Source organism: Bidens hawaiensis, unplaced genomic scaffold (assembly GCF_021521415.1).
Source record: "Bidens hawaiensis isolate Kalapana, Puna unplaced genomic scaffold, B.hawaiensis_p1.1 tig00012287_1, whole genome shotgun sequence".
Classification (NCBI taxonomy): Eukaryota; Viridiplantae; Streptophyta; class Magnoliopsida; order Asterales; family Asteraceae; genus Bidens; species Bidens hawaiensis.
Genome location: NW_027492001.1, coordinates 130,543 through 143,959, shown reverse-complemented (window position 1 = coordinate 143,959; position 13,417 = coordinate 130,543). Strand labels below are relative to the sequence as shown.

Below are 13,417 nucleotides of genomic sequence, written 5' to 3'. Positions count from 1 at the left end.
AATTAAACTTAACAAAAAAGCCAAAAAATAAAAATAAAATAAAGTAACTACTTCCCTATAAAGTAATACCATGAGGCCAAAGAAAGTATTACATTTCTTTAAGCTTCTAATCACCCCGTACGTTGTATTTTCTACTTCAGCTGTTGGTTGGTGTCCCATCTTTAATTTTAAAGAATGGGTTTGGGGTGAAACAGGTCTTTCTATAAGTGTGGGGCAAAATGGGCCTGCCAAGGTCAGGTTGACCTAGGCCTGTACACGAGGTGTTTTTATATCTCGAAGCAACATAATGTAGAAAAAAATAATCTTACAACAAACATGCATAAGAAATATATATACAGTATATTGATTTGGTATATATAAAACCAAAAGTTATAAAAATAAAGAAACTCAAAAAATGAAGTTAAAATTCAGTCTGGATGTTTGAACCAATAATAAATGTGAAATCCCCTCTTTAATTAATCTGTAGCTGGTTGATGCTGCAATATATACGCAATATTAACAGATGCATAAACAAATTCAAAATATTTATTAAAAAAAGTTAGAAACTTTTTATACATGTCGGTAGTATGTGTTCACATGTCATCGGTCTAGGAGGATCTCTCGATAGACAACGTTATTGGTGAAAACGCCTGTTGCTGTGATCTTTTTGGATGGGTGCACCAAGACTTTTGTGTTTTCCATTGATGTGCCTCTTGACAATGCCACGTATAGCTGACCATGACAGAACACCGGTTTTGGTAGGTAAAAACCGATGTGGGAATGGTTTGACCCTGGGCTTTATTTATCGTCATGGAAAAGCTCAGTCTAATTGGGAATTGTCTTCTTATTAGCTTGAAGGGAAACATGTCCTCCTCTGAGAGGCTTAGAGGGATTCTTGGGAGGAGAACTTTTTTGCCAGCATGCACGCCTACAGCTATTTCAGCGTTAATTGCATTTGGCTGGAATCCCTTGCAGACCAGTCTTGTGCCATTGCATAGCCCATCAGACGGGTTTAGGTTTCGTAACAAAATAACCGGGCATCCTATTTTCAAGCGCAACTTATGTGGGGGTAGTCCACCAACATTTAGTGAGTTTAAGAATTCAATTGGGTATAGGTGGTGGTGGTCATCTTCAGTTTCATCAAAACTATATTAGATGCGCTCATCACCATCGAAAATGTCGATCATGTAATCATTTACCTCGTCGACACTATCATTTAGGGTTGTTAAGATTGCTCTGGAGCTAATGTAGTCTGGCGAGTGTGCGTTGCTGTCAAGTGAGGGGTAGATGATGTTGATTAGGTCTCTTATAGAATTATCATTTGTGGTGAATGGTACGGTCATGGCATCGGGGATTTTGATAAAGTTGCCGTTCGTGGCTTCCTCAGTTCCGTCTCCGACTCGTAAAAGGAATTCTGAAAACCATTGATCACTAAGCGCCCTCATATTTATAGAAAGACGAAGTTTCTCTGTTGAAGACCACAAAGGCGACATTCGGAAGCTAGCGTTTATGATCTGTGCTCTAGTGGCACGCTTAACGACGGGTAACACCTGTCTGAAATCACCACCCATTAGCATTAATTTTCCACCGAATGGGAGGGTGCTACCCATAATGTCTTGCATTGTGCGGTGTACTGCTTCTATCCCTTGTCGGTTGGCCATGGACGCCTCATCCCAAATGATTAGTCTAGCTAACCTAATTAGCGCAGCGGTCCCAGTTTGCATTGGTATGTTACATGTGGAGTTGGTATCTAAGTGTATTGGGATGTTGAATCTTGAATGTGCCGTTCTTCCGCCTGGCATGTTATTCGCTGCGGCGCCCGAGGAGGCTGTCGCAAGTGCCAGTAAGCCGCATGAGCGAACTTCGGCTAGCAATGCCTTATATAAGAAAGTTTTCCCAGTTCCACCAGGCCCATCGACGATGTATACCCCAGGCATATCACTATTGACGTGACTCATAATTTTGTCGAATATGTATTTCTGGTCTGAGTTTAAGGAGTGTTGAGCCTGAAGGTGCGACGGGTCTACAACTATACTGTACTCTTCTTGTATTTCACGTTGTACGGTTGTTTGGAAGTTCATTGGATGCATAATGCGTGGTAGGTCGTACTGTTGCAGTGTTTTCCCCATTGAATGCAAGAAGTTACCAATTTAGTTTAGAACCATATCCTGAATGTGAGAGTTGTTTTGGGAGTTTCGGCGATGGTCTTCAGACAAATTGTCATAGTGGGTCGTCCATAGTTGACGGACATCTCCTGGCCGGCAGAATTTCAAAATGATTGCAAATAATCGTCGTAGGGCCCTTGGAAAGTTGAAAACAGCCACTTCTGCTAGGCACTGTGACAGGGTTGTGTCGTCATCGATTAATCCCATTTCAAGAGCCGCTTTGCAAAATGTTGTGTGTTGAACACCGTTAACAGTGCGAAGGTCATCGAATGAGGTAGGGCCCCGAACATGGCGTTCACCTTCTGTAGGGTTTGCTGAGACAATTCCTCCTCTTTGTGTCTTTCTTGTAAGACGATTCCAACGCCCTAATCTACCATTCCATGTGAAGAACTTTGGGAAATCTCTGTACAAATAGGCCCTGGACGACGTGTCCGATTGGTTTTTCTTAAAAAGGGCCGTGAGCATTGTTTTCTTCTCCCTCTCTCGTGCTACGACGTCTGACATGTTGTCATTGTTAGTAAACCTGACCATGTGATTATTTGGGAGGTGTAATTGCAACGCTAAAACTGGTGGGTGGATTTGGGAAAGGGGGAAGGAAAATGTACGCCACAATGCTTCGGGGGCCGAGACGTACCGGGCGTCTTGATAGCGTTTGATTTCATTGATCACAACGTCACGGGCATCTGGGTCTATTTGTATAACTTGCTTGTTGTGTCCCTTGTAGACGTATTTGTATAGGTATTTAACTGATTTGATACTTGAGCAGATTTCAACATTCATATGGGAGTTGAACATCATCAGGAGTTTTGGATTATATGGGACAACCCATCTATTGTCTAGCGTGCTGTTTCTAACTTGTACTTGCATCCCCGTGTTCTATCTTCTATACAATGGATACGCGTCTTCCCCTTTGGTTGTATTTTCATTAAATTGTTTTGGTTACCGAGACCGACACTTTTTTTTCTCACCTTCCATGCAGTGGCTGGTTGGTTTTAGGTGGCCACAGAGTCCATGCATCATATGTGCTACCACAAGGTTATGTAAGACTGGATGCAATTGTGGGTCAGGGATTTCGGCACAGACAAATGTGTCATATTGGTCCGGGGTATGGATTTTGTGGTGTGGGTACATTACAAGTAGAAAATGTGCATGCGGAAGGCCACGTTTTTGGAATTCGATTACGTGAACGTGGTCCTTGATTGCACCAAGGACGTGTTTTTTGAAAAGTTGTTCTTTAAGATCCTCGAGTTTAGCACGAAACACACGAGAAACGAGGTCTGGACAATCTTGGGCCGTCTATCCTGGCTTTAAGTTGTCGCATATTTCTGGCCAGTGTGGGTTACATGTCATGGTGAGGAAAATATCAGGTTTTCCGTCGTCTTGTACCAATGTCATTGCGTCGAGGTACCTGCGACACATGTCTCGAGGTCCACCGATGAAAGATGCGGGTAGCACAATTCACTTGCCAACCTGTGTTGGGCGCACGTCCCCAGCATTGACGCAATCAACAATTCCTTGGTACAAATTGGCTCTTATTCGTGTTTGGTTGTGTTGACAGAATTGTAAACGTGACGTCTCCAATTTGATGTATACGTCCACTGTAAACTGTTGCGTCAATCTGTCGCCGAGCAAGATGGCATTTTCAACTGGACGGATCTGGAATTTGTAGGAGTAGTATTCTCTCATAATAACTGTGTTCCTATTTCCGTTTTCTGGTGTTTCTGCGTAACGGAATGCAAAAAGTGAGTATATGGTATTTTATAAGTGATACATGTTTCATTGTGTGCGGGTGTGCGAGGATATTCGTGTACCTTCTGTGTCGTCATACAGGTGCCTGACATTGGTGGGTGTTTCCGTAAGGGCCATTCCATGACGGGGTATGCGCGGATGCCATCCCGACTCTCCATTTGGGAAGAATAGGAGGTACGACAGTGGGTCGTAGCAACCGAAGTGAGGTTGAATTTGCTGTTTGTAGTCAGACCTGCCGTAGACGACGATGCTTCTGTTAAACGCCGTTATGTCATCATTTCCTTCTAACCAAATACCAGCGACCTCTGATGTCGTGGGACGGTTGTAAACACGCTGGTCTAGCTCTATTGAAGCATTTAAAGTGACCCTGTAATTGTCAAGGGGGCCCAACTCTGAGAGCCTTCGAAAAGCAAGGGCGTATGGATTCGCGGAAAGGGCACGTGTTAGCATTTCCGTGATTGTGTGATCCAGATTTGGCCATTCCAGCCGATGACGAAGCTCCGTGTCAGGCTCATAGAAATACAACTGTAAGTACCTGGGTGTTCCGTCACAAGAAACCAGTTGGTCAACGTGGTGGTATATCCCCTTATGTGCACGGAAGGTGTACACGCCGGCTCTCATGTTGTTCACCGTCTCATCCAACGACACGCCCATTGATGCGAAAGCAAAGTTCGTGTTGTAAGCCCGGATGTTTTCCCTAAAGACCTTGCCAATGTCATCTTGGGAGGTGAATAACGTGTGTAGTTCAGGTGGTATCAACGTTTCTGCCAACACCGTTTTCCCATTCATGCAACAAAATGTTTGGAACTCAAACTGTAGAAGCTTCGCGCCAAAATGGCTGCAAGGAGTTCGGTCCTTTAGTAGACGATGGGCTGCGGGTACACCGTCATACACAAAGTTGTACGGGTCACTGTTTTCAATCCTTGTAAAGTGAGTTAAAAGTTAGATCCGGGTAAGTTTATTGTATGTATTGTTGATATGTATGGGAAAACAACCTTCTCCAATAGCTGCCGATTGGAGTGGATTCGGAGTGTTAGGTGTGGAAGATGTTGGCAGTGCATCAGTAGTTGCATTGCCAGGGTAGGTGGCTGGATGGGTGGTGTAGGTAACAGATTCTTCTCGTGGTTCATGAGTAACACATTGCTACTGACACTGAAGTGGTTTTGTTGTTTGCTGGTCGCCCTGAGTAATTTGGTGTGGTTAGCAATATCGTCGATAGCATAAAGTGATTATAGCGGTTGTTGTTTAGGGAAGTACTAACCTTGTTGTTCTGGTGGGGGGCATCCATTTGGCTTGGAGTAACCAGAGGCGTTGATGGTCCGCTTGTTTCGCCTACTCCGGTGGGGCACAATTGGTTCCTCAACCTAAGTGAAGCATGATATCTCTTGTTACGCTGACTACGTAACTCACGTGCACGGTTTGGGTCAGGGTTATCTCTTTTATACCGGCTACTCATTTTGAGTGGTTCCGTGTGTCCTGATCTGGATCGTAGTCCTTTTTTTTCCGCTGATGGTGAAGTTTTATAAAACCTACGAAATTACAAATATTCAACGATATTGATAAACTTCAAAGTGGTGCACCAATACACATGAGAATCATGCTTTTAATAGGATAGTATGGAAAAAAGAAACGTGAAGCACCAAACGAAGTAATATTAGTATCCTTAAATGTTTACCTAATCTCTTTTTTTACAATATAAAAACCATGTATATCAAGGCTTGAAGTTCAATCTCATAATGGCATTTAAAACTATCAATTGAACATCTGTCAAAAGGTATACGTATGTGAAAACATCAAATATAACATAGCATGTTTTGTGTCTAATCAAATGCAGCAACCTAATGCAATTTCAGTAATGACAAATTAGGAGGTGTTGATAAAGTTTGTGGGAGAAAGGCGGAGTAAAATGATTACATGCCAATAAAATAGTAATAAATTCCATATATGCTTATTATCTTGTTTGTCATTTATGGTTTTATCGTTTGAATATAGTGTCATAGTATACTGTCACGTGGCATTGCAGTCACTCGATGACGGTAAAGATTTATCAATATCATGTTTATTAAATCAAAGTAACATTAAAGAGATGACATATGTTTCATGGTAACATGTTTTCAGGCCGGTGTGTGGAAGCAAAACATTGATAGCCTAATAAAATCACGTGACAACCCACTGACAAGAAGCAACAGATGCAAATCAAATAGCTGGTGAGACAATCGTATGAACAAACACCGCTCCGATATGTCCGTGAAACCAACTCACTGGGTAGAAACGGGTTAAGGGGTTGATCTCATCCGGGAATTCATAAAGCTTCCTTGCCCCACTCATAACAAACCACCTTCCAATTTTCATGTAGTGTGTAATGTTTACCCACACTGATAAGGGTATTGGAGGGATTGGTGGACATGAGAATTTTGGGACCCAGTGTTCCCTTTGGAGTGACCAAAGTTGAAGCGTCATCTCTTGCATGCCGGTTGTAAGAAGCATGTGAAGGTAATTGTGAACGGTTGACAGAATGCCTTGGAAAATTCCTGATGGTGGGACCGTAGGGAAGGGTAACTCGATGACCTGCTCCATTGTCGTATCAAAACCAATAACCACGTTTGTACCAACAACCCAGCATTCGCAAACCGTGAAGTACAAGTTGTTGCCACATACAGTTCCAGGTGACCAATAGTAATCGCATTCATTATCGCATTGGAAGTGTAAGTTTCTCCATCTTCCGGAATGCCTAGAGTAAATATGGGCTGAAAGGACGCCGGATGCTCGTTTTACATGTAGTACGTTGTAGTCGTTAGACGGGACACTGTAAAAGCCAACCGCATCTGCAATGTCTTCATACAACCCTTGGCCATTAGTGGTGGCTAAACATTTGTATGCAGCAGTCGTCGGGTTCCAAAGGAACAACTCTTTGGTGTCGCATAAACAAACACATAGCAAACCATCCAAATGCCCTAGTATAGCTACGTTTGTAGTGTTATGTCCGAATGGGTATGGTATGATACTGTCTAGCATATACTCAACAGTTTGGAAGTCCATTCTGTAAATGGCGCAGTCAAAATCACGAGCTAACAATGTTCATTGATTATCTGGAAGCGACGAACGGGAGCAGTGAGTCGTTTGAAACTCAGGTGTTGATAGTAGAGCATGCCATTTCTTGCACACACTCTTACAGGTAGCAACATCCTTTGCCGAGATGCAAGACAGTATGCAAAAGACAATGAGTTCTGCTGTTAAGTCAGGCATGGTCGGATGGGTCCCTAGAACTGTGCACATAGAGGCAACGTATGAACAACAAAATAGAAACAAAAGGGGATGTAACAATGGTTGGTGACAATACAACCCCAAGTGTATTTTAATATATCCAATTACTATGGTAAGTGTTACTTATATATCGAATAAAGCAAGGGGATTGAATATCACATCAGAAAATTACTAAAAACGGTGACAATGAATATGTAAAATAGATTTTTTGTCTGAAAACTATGTGTTATGAGTTTCGAAATAATGCATGAAATAATTTTTTATTTAAGAAGGCAGTAATTAAGTATTATGTAACAGCTTATGTCAACATCTGCACAAAGACATTGAAACTGCCCATCTAAATGCTGCAAATTGCAACACTATAACTACAACAAAAAGCACTCGGCTTCCTAAGATATTGTTTATCCAACCACATACAAAGTGAATCAAAGTATGAAGGCAACAATGAAAACCTATGAAAATTATAACTAATTATCCACCAATTAACCATAATTTTACCCAATTTAAAAGTGAAATACCTAACATTGGAGCCGAGTATTTGTCGGTTAGCAACTAAAAAACAATCAAACCTTATGCTGAGCGGAGGCTATATTTATTTCAAATCAACAACATCATACATGCAATTTAACCGAATATACTTAAAGGAAATAGGAGAGAATGAAAACGTACATGCTTTCGTGAGATCGTTGGAAGGGGGGGTGGAGCTTGACTGCAAACAGTGGGCATACTTATAGGAAAGGTGTGACTGCAAACTGTTCAATTGATTTTCATCTTTGAATAGCATTCAATTGCATATTAATGGGAATTGCATATTAATGGGTTGTTCATAACAGAAAATTGATTTTATGGAGCCTTGATTGCACAATGATGTAGGAAGGTAACATTCAATTGGTCAGCTTGACTCCTTGTAACAGCCGGCTTGATTAGAGCCTTCAATTCAGCATTTGTCACAAAAACCTTTACCTGAACAAACACAAATACATACCAAGAGGATATAACAATATAACATCACATATTTTATGTTTTTTAAAAAAAACAGTAAGGTTATGTTATTTTCGAAATTAAAAAAAAAGTTTCAAGGTATGTGAATCACACATATGTCATGAGTATTGATCCTTTATAAATTGGCTAGTATGTAACTTTGAGAAAAGTACTCATTAAGTATGAAAATGAAACAGATAACCAAAACAAAATAAAACAGACTCAGATGTAGGAAACAACATATAAAGAGTAAAAGACCATGAATTATTACTATATAAAAGATTAAGAGTCAACAATAGAAGTCAATATAACAATAACATGGCATAACCAAAACGCATCATCAGCATTGTATCATGTATCCAAAATAATATATCTAAATCACAAAAAATTTTGTTACAAATAATGACAACTAAAATTTGTGTAAAACATATAAAGACTTAAAAGGACAGTTACAACTATATGATGAAAACTAAGATTAACAACAGCAGAACGCATCAATGAACTGGAAAACCAGATGGCCCGTTTGACTATATGATGAGTAATTTAAACAGAATCAATTAAAGCGCCTAGTTGGACCTGTTTAATTTTAATTCACTACCTGGATTGCTTATCACCAATTCGTTATCTTTTTGACCCGTTTCATTTTTATACACCATATTTCGACTCGTTTATATATCAGTTAACTATATTTTGAAGCTTTTCGTTTTAATTCACTATGTTTTGATCTGTCTCATTTTAATACACCAGATTTTAATACAACGTATTTTGATCCGTTTCATTTATTTTACTCGTATTTTGACCCGATAATATATTGACCTGTTTCAATTTAATACACCATATATAGACTCATTTATATACCAGTTAACTATATGTTGACCATTTTCGTTTCCATTCACTATGATCTGACCTGTTTCATTTTAATACACCAGCTTTTGGCCCGTTTCACCCTAAAATGCCATATCTTGGCATGTTTCATTTGAATACAACATTTATTGGTTCGTTCAATTTCGTTTCCCCATAACTTGAGCCGATCATATATCAGCTCACTATTTTTACCTATTTAGTTATCATAACATAATTTTGTATATAATAATATTTATGTTACATAGAACAAAACTTGTGACAGTTATACAAATAATATACAAGCAGGCTTAGTTAAATTCAGTTTGTGAAGTTTGAGAGAAGTTCCTTTATTAAATTACTATTGGCTTAGGTTTGCCCCGAGTTTTTAAAAACTCGTTCTCTAATAAGTTAAAGTGCAACTCGTGCAAGTGGGCTTAGTTAAAGTAATTATGTCAAGTTTGGGTGGACCTAATTAAATCAGTTATGGTTTGGGATTGACTTTATTCGAGTTTCTAACCATTCTCGAATAAGTTAAAGTGCAAGTCGGCTACTTAATACTCCTTTTGGAAATCAATTTTTTTATGTAATAGATGAGTTTCTATTAAATAAAAACCATGCAAATTGCTGGTAAACGTCCTTCTATAAGCTAGGTAACAAGCATTTGAAATAAAAAATAACGATAGATGGTAACAAAAGTAGGACCAGCATCTTACGATTTCATTTTCTAAAACGCAAATGCACAAACAAATGTGTATCAAGATTGCGTTGAAGATATATCATCCAGCAGGAACTTAGATTCAGCCGGATAATCAACCGGGCTAACAATCTTCACAGTAATCCTCTGTCTTTTGTCATTATTGTACTCCTGTGGTGCAACCATCAAACGAAAAACATGTGGGACCCATGTTGCTTTCTTAAGCTGTGTTTGATAAGCGCTTCCATCGTCCTATAAGCAGTTGAAAGGAGAATTAGAAACCTGAATGTGTGCCTAATAGTCACCCAAGCATGTGATATGGCGTATTAACAAATAAGATGCTATAGTCACTAATAAAATCTGACTTGGTTATTATAATTATTAATAACTGTTTGCAATGGTAACAAAATTTACAAAAGTGATATTCAAATAGTATTAATTATTCAAATTACATAACAACAGGAAAACCAACTGTATTTAAAATATATATATATAACACATGCCAATATGCAGATGAGTAGTGCAGATCTATGTCTTCATCATTTTAGCATATTGATAAATAAGAAATCCAATATAACTATTCAGTATTGTATCATACAAAACTGAACTAACATAAAATCTGAATATTAACGAAATAAGTTTGTGTAAGGAGATCATATTATTAAATGTTCGAATCGGTTAGCAGTATTGATTGGACAATATGTTGCTAAAATAGCGGTTGTTTTAGTTTTTTTAGGATTTACCTTTGACTTCATGTTATCAAGTTCAGCAGCAGAGCAGCCTATTATGGTTTCTGCCTCGTCAGCAAAAAAGACATCCAAGCTTCACCATTGGTGTCTGAGAACTTGGCTGACACAACATACCTGTAATATCAACCAATTATGTACATGTCATGGCCATGATTAGTAGTAGTCAAAATCATTATAGTTGCACACACCTCAAGTTAGAGTCAGTTTGTGTTGTTTTGCACATTTCACATGAGTAACCGGAACCAACATTATTAGTAAGTTTTTTGTTGCAAGTTTTGCAGGCGTGATAATACATGGGTTGGTTAGTCTTGATGAAACTCATGCATGCACGTGTAGTGTAATATACAGGCTACAAGACAAATGTAACTGTTAGGCTAACATAATAAGTAAAACTTGGTATGATGTTGGATGACATTATTGTTACTTGTGACATTTTAGGTGATAGGTTGTCGGAAGCTAATACCTTTTCTTCACCCAAAGACAGGTTGTTGGTTATGTAGTTGAGTCCCACGCGATCAGAGTACATCGACGGGGCATCATTTATAAGCCCAGTTTTGAAAGTGGACCCCACATATTCAAATTTCGTGGTGCTTCCTTCTGAACCATACCATGTTTTTAGTTTATGTGACTCAGGGCTGTTTGGGTTTATGTCGATGATAGTGTTGGTGATTGTTGACAATGTTATACCTAAAGCAAATAATCAACAACAAATAAGCAAGACGTAATTAAACATGGTATGTAAGCATGTGCATTTAAGATGTACATAGGTTGGCTTTATGAATTACCTCCAAAACCAGATACTCTTAACGATTTGATTGCAACAATGGGTGAGGCATCAAACATGTCCAGCAGTTTGTTACCAATGCCGGTGGCAAGGGGGCCCCACAAAGATACAATTACTGACTTCATCCTGAAAGATCAACAAGCAAACCGGACGCACGTATAAAAGGGGATATAAATGGTAAAGCGGCTTATAAAAGTGGTGTTACGTGTCATCGGCTATAGTTATGTCACGTTTTGGAACGATCTCGTTATCAACTTTCCGTTGGATGCTCATAGTTGATGATACATGTTGTACGAACCCAATAACACCTGCACTTAATAATTGAAGGAGGTAAAATTGTAAGTAAAGGAACATATTTACTTAATAAATTAAAGATTTCAAATTGTAATTCTATGAAAATACAAAGATATACTAAAAGTTTAATACCAATCAGTTCTTTTTATGTAGATATTGGCCTAGTTGATCAATTGGGACAAAGTTGAACTTTGTTTCCGGGATTAAAATAGGTTCGTTAACTGCCTCCTCCACTTGTGAATTTTCATTCAAGGTCATTTCATAATCATTGTCTACACGATTGTATGTTTTGTTAGCCCTTTTTAAGTATCCGCTCGATATGTAGTAAACTTTCCCCAGATCGAATACTTCAAAAAACTTCTTTGCAGCAGTGTTAAACATGGTTGCTTGAATTTGAGTACCCTATAATTATATTTGTTATAATCTCCATATTTTTGTAATAATATATAATGAGGATTGAGATAACGGAAACTTACATCGTCGTCAGTTAGCTCGACACTAAAAACATATCCTTCACCGCGTGTGTTGTTGTAGCGACGCATGGGACCTTTAGCCGTGAGACGCACTTTAATGGTCCAGTTTCCTTGGTATGGGTTCAAGGAAGCGAGGGGGTAAACCTGCCTTGGTATAGACGTACTTGACATGCTGTAATAGAAAGGCCATGAATTTTATATAAAAGATTAGGAGTCAACACCAGAAGTCAATATAACAACTACATGGCATAGCCAGATCGCATCACCAGGACAGTTACAAGTAACTAAAATTTATGTAAAGCATATAAAAATTAGTGGAACTTAGACATTTGAATAACAATGTTGAGAAACAAAACCCAAGGTGGATTCATGGTGAAGCTGAGCTAATCTGGTGTAATTTTAACATGTAAATGTCTTTAAAGTCGAGTTCTCTGAATCAATGTTATGGTACCTAAGAGAAGCAAACATAATTGTCAACCAGTATACCACAATGAAACCAAATTTAAAGGTGAATCAGGTAACATGTTCAAAACATGATGAAATCAAAAGAGCAATGAAAACGCGAATTAGCAAGCCAAAATTTTCATTAAAACGGGCCGAATATAACGGTGAAGCAGACAACTTAAAACCAACTATAAACTCAAACTAATAAAACCTGACTTCATATATGAAAAAAATAATAGAAAAAAAGCAGACGTCAAGCAACTGCTGACCAAATCCAACAACAGCTAACTTCATTTTCAGATCTTCAAACAACTAAAATTCTAGATCAAACAACAATGTCACAAAATTTCTTAAACCTATGAAAAAGGGGCCACTTTAGTTTTCAAGATTCTTCAACCGAAACATGAGGTAATGTGGTGTAATTTTAACCTGTAAATCTATACCTAAGGGAATTAAACCTAATTGTCAACCAGTTAGACCATAATTATACCTTGGTGATTATGATGATGATGAAGAAACCCTATAATGAAATCAAAAGAGTAATGAAAACGTGAATTAGGTAGCATGTTCAAAGCAGAATGAAATCAAAAGGGTAATGAATAGGAATAATCAAGAATCATGGGAATTAAGAATACATAATACAAAGGAAGAGTAAAACATATCTAATATCAATAAATCAATAAACCACAATTAAACCCAGTTGATTGTGATGATGATGAAGAAGTATTTATAGCATAGGAAGTAGCAATCAGGATGACTATATTACATAGAAACCGACATGAATTAAAAAAAATATTGAGGAATTGATTGGTTGTTGAAGAAGAAATTGATGATGACTGGGGCTGTAACGTACATATAGAGAGAAGGAGATTAAGGTTGGCTGTTGGGTTTAAGTCGCCGGCAGGTAGGCTTCTTTCTGGAGTTGGAAGTCGGAGCTGTAATTGTCAGGCAAGGGGCAGTTAATTCTACGGCGTCTGAAGGTGAGAGAGTATGGAATG

At 38.6% G+C, this 13,417-nt stretch overlaps 2 pseudogenes; both read right to left on the bottom strand.

Annotated features, from left to right (window-relative positions):
* The window catches only part of LOC143540642 (protein FAR1-RELATED SEQUENCE 5-like), a 35,011-nt pseudogene extending 34,852 nt beyond the window's left edge, over positions 1 to 159 (bottom strand).
* A 9,576-nt stretch (positions 160 to 9,735) lies between these two features.
* On the bottom strand, positions 9,736 to 12,146 carry LOC143540661 (replication protein A 70 kDa DNA-binding subunit B-like; annotated as a pseudogene).
* Between the last annotated feature and the right edge of the window lie 1,271 nt (positions 12,147 to 13,417).